The sequence below is a fragment of the Mastomys coucha genome, unplaced genomic scaffold (assembly GCF_008632895.1).
Source record: "Mastomys coucha isolate ucsf_1 unplaced genomic scaffold, UCSF_Mcou_1 pScaffold5, whole genome shotgun sequence".
Classification (NCBI taxonomy): Eukaryota; Metazoa; Chordata; class Mammalia; order Rodentia; family Muridae; genus Mastomys; species Mastomys coucha.
This window is the reverse complement of record NW_022196911.1, coordinates 24,649,423-24,656,480: the sequence shown is the minus strand read 5'-3', so window position 1 is coordinate 24,656,480 and position 7,058 is coordinate 24,649,423. Positions and strand designations below refer to the sequence as shown.

The 7,058-nt window shown below is 44.7% G+C and overlaps 2 protein-coding genes and 1 long non-coding RNA gene across 4 annotated transcripts in view; 1 reads left to right on the top strand and 2 right to left on the bottom strand.

Moving 5' to 3' along the window:
- Meiob (meiosis specific with OB-fold) overlaps positions 1–7,058 on the bottom strand; it is a 156,465-nt gene that overhangs the window by 5,508 nt on the left and 143,899 nt on the right. The window lies entirely within an intron of this gene.
- The window catches only part of Hagh (hydroxyacylglutathione hydrolase), a 102,045-nt gene that overhangs the window by 42,796 nt on the left and 52,191 nt on the right, over positions 1–7,058 (bottom strand). The gene's annotated exons all lie outside the window — the stretch shown is intronic.
- On the top strand, positions 3,683–5,151 carry LOC116076881. Its single transcript, XR_004113117.1, has 2 exons — positions 3,683–3,948; positions 4,999–5,151. It is a non-coding gene; the product is annotated as an uncharacterized LOC116076881 (long non-coding RNA).

Below are 7,058 nucleotides of genomic sequence, written 5' to 3'. Positions count from 1 at the left end.
TTTTTTTTGGTTTTTTCAAGACAGGGTTTCTCTGCGTATCCCTGGCTGTCCTGGACCTCGCTCTGTAGACCAGGATGGCCTCAAACTCAGAAATCCACCTGCTTCTGCCTCCCAAGTGCTGGGCGTGAGCTGCCACTACCCGGCCAGAATCATGTTAACCCATATCGGCCAGCTCCAGGTTTGATTCTTACACTCTACTCAATGAGACAGGACCTCTCAACCAAACCTGGAGCTGGCCGATATGGGTAGGCCCTCTAAACACTAATTCTAGCACTCTGTTTCCATCTTCCAAGACTGAAATTACATGTGAGTCACCACACCCACGAGTCACTTATGTGGGCTCCGGGGATCTGAGTTTCCATCCTTAAGGCTTGTATGGCAAGAGCCTAACAACTGAGCTATCTCCTTAGCCCTGCTCTCTGTGTCTGTAACTCGGCTTCCTGCACCATAATCTTATTAAATATCCTTTCCCAAGCCCCACCAGGACACCAGAATGACTAAGCTTCAGATGTGAATGTGAGCCAGCTAATGCAAAGAGAAGTCAATTTCCTTTGTGAGGTGGTCAAGTGAATACACGGTAAGTAGAGAAACCATGGAGCCAAGCCGAGGGAAACCAGGGCCCCGAGCAGAACTGGACCCCAGTACTATGACTCTGTAAACTGGAGGCATGCTCCCAGAGGCTGACCTTCCGCCACAACCTCAGGTTAATGTGGCAGCTCCACTTGATCTTGTGTCTTGCTCTTGTATCTACTTACTGTCTGCTTGCTGCCGAGTAGAACCATGGGTGTCAAGGCCTGTGGTCACAGAATTCATACGTCAGTGAGCCTTGGGGCTGCACCCTTGGCTCGGGCTTAGAAGGTGTTGGGGTCTCCTAAACACAGAGGATTCCTGTGATACATCCCTTAGCTCCTTCGGTGTTACCCAAAGAACAGGAATCCTGACTCTGTTTCAAGTTCTGTGTCCTGAAGGTAGCTCGGCAAGACTGATAACATGTGTGCCCGGCACTGAACCAGACCTGAAACGGGCTGCCGCGACCTGCCTGAGAATGGAGAGGAAGAGGAAATTCAAGGATATTCATCCCCGATCTATCTGGCCTTCCCTCTCTTACTTTGATCTGTCCAGTTCACAAGTTGACCAGTTATTACCCTACCCATTCTAGCCCGCCATGCTGATGAGCTCTCTGTAGGTACTGGGCAGTTCTAGAGGACACAGGCTTACATAAGAAGTAGCCCGGAGTATTGTAAAAATCAAACAGACAGAAATACTTGGTTCTACCGCCAGCCCAGCCACCCTGGCTCTTTGACCTTCACTTGGTCATTTAGACAGCAAGCATCTTTTGTTCGCTCATCCATTTGTTTGTTTGTTTCATTATAGTGGCTCACAATATAGCCTATGTTAGCCTAGAATTCACTATCTTCCTACCTCAACTTCCTTTGTGAGATTATAGGCATGTGCCACTATGCTCAGGGCAGAATCTTTCAAGTATGTTTTGTTGTTGTCAATGTTTGGTTCTGTTTTTCTTTTTTGAGACAAAGTATCATCCTGTAGGAGGCCAGGCTAGGCTTTTTTTTTTTTTTTTTTTAGAAATTCTATTTTTTTAAAATCCTTCCTCCTGAATGGTAGAATGATAGTATATACTCCCATGCTGGGCTTGAATGTTGTTTTATAGTCAGATAACATATACAGACAATTGTTGGGATCACAGTGAGAAAATTTTGTCAGTTTTTTAGAAAGCTTCTGAGGAAAATGACCACCACAGTGCCTGGAGATTATTCTCCTTTGACCCCCAGCAGTGTCAAAACTTTAGGAATTATCACTATAAATATGCAGGGGCTGGTCTCTAGGTGCTGCGTCCTCATGCTGTGATTTTCTTATCAAAGTGTCATGTGACTGCAGATGGACTCCTTAGCTTCCCTAAACTCAGATTTAAATCGCTGCTCCGATTCAAATCCATCTCTTCCTAGCGAGCTCTCTGTCACCAGAGCCCACTGGCTGGGATGAAGCTCTCAGGGCACAGCTAGCAGTCTGCTGCCTGCTCTGAGAAGCCCGGATCTCCTTGCTCCCGATGTCCACTTGCTGCCTGAGGAGTGAATTCTTTCTGTCAGGTCAGTTATCTCTTAGGGCCACAGCCCTGATCTCATCTGACATTGCTACAGAGCAGAGGTTGCTTCCACAGTAGTATCTTACGCGCTCACCAGGCTCTGAGTATCATCGGATAGATGGTGCTCAGAGGCTCAGAGTGCTCGGAGGCTCCGTGAAGCTCACTCCTCCTATCCCATGTGTGCCTGAGCCTCTTCTGACACTCAAATACCTCCCACCATGTTCTCAGTTAAAAAGATACTGATGAGAAGATGGCTCAGTGGTCCCTCTGATGACCTAAGTTTCATTTTCCAGACTCCAAGGAAAATGAAAGAGCTGACTCTGGCAATTTTTCCTCTGACCTCCACGTGTGCATAGATAGTGGTATGCCCCAACACCTACAAATAGATAGAATTTAAAGTAAGAGACACAGCTTTATTAGTCTAGTATATGAACGATCTTCTCAGTGAGTGGTGCATGCCTGGTCTCCTATCACTGGGGAAGCTCAGCAGGAGAATTGTTGCTGGAGGCTAGCTTGTGCCACATAGTGAGTTTCCAAGCCAGCCTAGACTGCATAGTAAGATCCTGCCTCAAAACCTCAGAAGTAAAATCACCTCAAAGAAGTAAATCCCCTCAAATATACAAAAGCTGCAGATAAGTTCATGTTACATGAGAAACTTTAATGGGTTTTTGAGAAGTTTTTGAACCTTTTACCATTGGTAATACCCAGTTAACTATTTTGTGGGGTTTGAATTGTTTCTTATACACCCAGGGAAGCCCATGAGAACGGCTACCATGCTGTATTTTGTAAGTGGTGGACCCTAGAGTTTAGGGTGGTATATGGATGACAGCTACAATCTGTAATACTTGGAGAGGGGAGAAAAAAAAAACCTTCAGAAGTGTGCATTTTATAGAGTCTAGAACTAGAGCTGCCCAAAGAATGCTCTTAATCATGTTGTCCAACTTTCCTCTCCTTTAGATCACAGTATTCAATGTGGAGGAGGGAAGGGCCACCCTAAGCTTTCATTGGCCATTATCGGCAAACTGTACCTTGGTCTGACAGCTCTAAAAATTCTATTTCATTCTTTTCTGTATCGTCGGGGCTCAGGCAGTTCCTTATATGGTAGCAGCATTGACACACAGCTCCAGAGAATGCAGCTGAATACCCACCAAACTTTACTAAACACAACTTGGAGGGCTTACTTGTTCTGTTACATTACAGAAGCAACTAAAGGGAGGGAGGTTTTATTCTGGATCATAGTTTGAGAAGACAGTCCGTCATGGTGGGGAAGGCATGGAAGCATGGAGTGTGAGGCAGCTGGTCACAGTACAGTTGAAAAGCAGAGAGAGGTTTGTGTCAGCCTGCTTTCTCTTTCTTATTCAGATCAGGGCCCTAACCCATGTAATGTTACCATCCACAAGTCAGGGGGCGCCCTTCCTACCTCAGATATCCAATCTACATGCTCCCTCACAGACATGCCCAGAGGATCACAAGCTAGATAACTTTAAGACCCCTCGAGCTGCCAATCTGTATTAAATGTCATAGTCACCCATTATGACTTTTCTTCTGGGTTAAAACACAGCCCCCACACATCTACCGTAGAAAGGAACGCACAGAATGAAGTCATTTCTGCACAAGCTCTCCCTCACAGCACAGCAAGACCGACTGAAGGATAGCTTCAAATTCTTGCTGATAACACTCTCAGGCTAACCCAGCACCTGCCATGACAAAAGTCCTACACTTGTTTATGAGTGGGAAAAGAACAACAGGGCAGAGCAGATACTCTGCACCCCGTCCTTCAAAGCTGTGCCGCAGCAGCATGTGGGACCCTCCAATCCTCTCATCTCACAGATACGACACAAGAGGAGGTGAAGATCATTAGAATGACGGGGCATGTTTGCAAGAGCATTGCCCCGATATGTCCGAGCCACACGCTTAGGTTTAACAAGGGGAGGAAGTGTGAGAAAGTGCCGGAGGAACATGATGTGCAAACGGAGATTAAGATGAAGGAGGTTGTTTTTCTGGTATGGAGACCGGCGCTCTGAGTGTTGCTGTGTCTTACGAATGTTGGATGTACCGACCGTATTATCCGACCTTCAAAACGAATAATTTACAGTACGCTTCCTGCACAGGGTTTGGAGGCAGCTGTGTGATCCTGGAAAACAGACCTCAGAATGGCTCTCAGGCTGAGTGGGGAGTTGGGAGTGGATTTTCAATGTGACTCTGCTGATGCAGAGTCTGTGAATGTCCTATACGTCAGGCAGCCCCCATAGGGCATCGCTTTGTTTGAATTGTGACGTCATACATTCCGGCCACTGTATCTTTTATCCAGGTACACAGGCTGATGCGACCTCAGGCTGAACCCTCTGATGTCATGAGCCAAAATGGATCCTTTCTCCCTTAAATTGTCTCAATTAGATGTCTGTTCATATAATATAATAACATAACATTTTAAATAAAAATTACAGAGTACTTCATATCACCACAGAAAAAATTAGTGTTATTAATATTATAGATTAAATGTATTTTCTTTATTTAAAAATGATTTAATTTTGATAATTTTTGTGTAGAGGGACACATGCATGATTTATATATGTTAGATGTGTGCACAAGTCTAGGTGATGAGGCCAGAGCAGAATATTTGATGCTTGGCTATATCATCCTTCTCATTATTCTTCTGAGACAGTGTCTCTTACTGACCTTGGAGCTTGAATTCTCTGCCTAGACTGCTGGGCAGCAAGCCCTGCCTATTCTCTTGTGTCCACCCTGACCAATGCTAGGGTTGTAGAAGTGTGCAGCTAGGTCTGGGTGTGTTGAAACTCGGGTCCCGTGCCTAAGTACACATTTTTATATAATAAGGACACATTTTTATATAATAAACCATCTCTCAAGCCCATCTTAATACTTCTAATTTACAGATTTGTGAGAAGATCGAGTGATCAAATGCACTTCAGGCTGAGCATCACCTCCATGATAGCATCAATGTAGAAGTCTGGAGAGCCATTTAAATTTTGTCAATCTGAGGAGGAAAACAACTCATGCAAAATAAAAGTTGAGGAGCTGAGAATGAAGCTCAATTGGTAGAGTGCTTTCCTAGCATGAAATAACCCCTGGGTTTAATGACCAATCATCACATAAACTGTGCATGGTGGCATATGCCTGTAATTCCAGCCTGGAGCGGAAGGTAGGTGAATCATGTGTTCAAAGCCATGCCTAACCCTGTCTCAAGTAATAACAATGTTGAAGTAACTGAAAATGGTATTCTTCATTTTTTAAAGATTTATTTATTTATTTCATGTATGTGAGTACACTGTCACTGTCTCCAGACGCACCAGAAGAGGGCATCAGATCCCATTACAGATGGCTTGAGCCATCATGTGGTTGCTGGGAATTGAACTCAGGACCTCTGGAAGAGCAGTCAGTGCTCTTAATGGCTGAGCCATCTCTCCAGCTGTGAAAACAGTATTTTTAATAACCCCCATTTAATAGAGGTCTAATGCATGTTAAAAAATTTCATAAGAACTATACAACAAGTACTCCCATTTAATTTCTCCAATGACTAACTTGTTTTCTTTAAAACAAAGCACTATATGTATGTCTGTGCACAAGGTGCATGTGTGCAGTACCACTAGAGGTCAGAAGAGGGCGTCAGATTCCCAGGAGTGGAGTTACACCAGTCCTGAACCTGTTGGGTATCTAGGATGGGTCTTTTGTAGTGTGCAGCCAGGGCTTTTAATCACTGAGCCAACTCTCTAACCAGGAAGATAACCATAATTAGGAGATGGATGTTTGAAGTGGAGAACCTGGCAGTATTTTTAGGCCCTCTTCTTCAGAGAAGCTAAGACTTGGAAACAGCAAGATCAGCCTTTAGGTGAACCCAAAAGCAAAAAACAGCTTGATCGAGCAGTGCCTTGAACCCAGGTCAGCCTTACTTTAAAAGTTTTGCTCCCTACCCAGTCCAAATATATACATATTCAGAGAATTTGGCCATCCTTGATAAAACCATGAGCTCTGGTTCCTGGCGTCCCTCAGCACTGCTTATTTTACTGATCCATTTTGGATACACTTAATGGGAACGGAATGATACATACACAAAGCCGTACTGCAGCCATGGTGGAGGATTTTAAGAGTGGACATTTTAAAATTTTTGCCTTCCAAGCAGTTTTCAAATATGAAAAGGTATAAAAAGAGATAAAAACTGGGAGCAGAGTGAGGTGTGGGCACGGGGCGGAAGCGCTGAGTAAGATCTAGGCAACTTCTCACTTCCAAATTGGAACCCTTGGCTCAGGCATGGGCCACTTTTTACTACTGTCTGAGTGTGCAGCCCAAGACAACTTTTACCAAAAAGTCTGGGGCAGACAGCCTGGATGGACTGCTGCTAAATCTACAAACCCCATGTCTGGCCCATCAATCCAGGACGCTGTTTCTCCCCAAGATATCGAAGACACAACTATGTTGGCAAGCAGGCTGCATATCTAAGTGGGAATCATGGGCTGTCTTCTCACTTTTGCCCCTCTCTGCCTCTGCAAACTCCCAGGTTCTCCTCTTAGCAGCTAATGGAGCGAGCATCTGGGGATGCTTTCTTGTCACACTTTCCTGCTCACCTCCCTGGGCTTTCCTGAGCTCCCTGCCTCCCCGAGCTGAGGGGACAGAAGCAAGGGTAGACAACATGGATCTGCAAAGTTCTGTGTCTCTGAGAACTAGTCCTCACAACGCTCTTTCTCCAGGCTTGCTGAGCATACAGGAGAGTGAACACAAAGCTTTTGTGTCCTTTCCATTAGTCCTGGTTTTTGAAAATTAATGTATCATGGCCATTTTTCTTGTTTTTGTTTGTGCCCAAAATTCCATCTCAATGAAAGGAGTAAAAATCTTGTCTTCAATGATCTTGATGTAAACACACATTGTGCATTTTCTGCTCAGCAACAGTGGACCTTGAACTTGGAAGAATATGAAACATAGGAAGTAAATTGATAGGAAG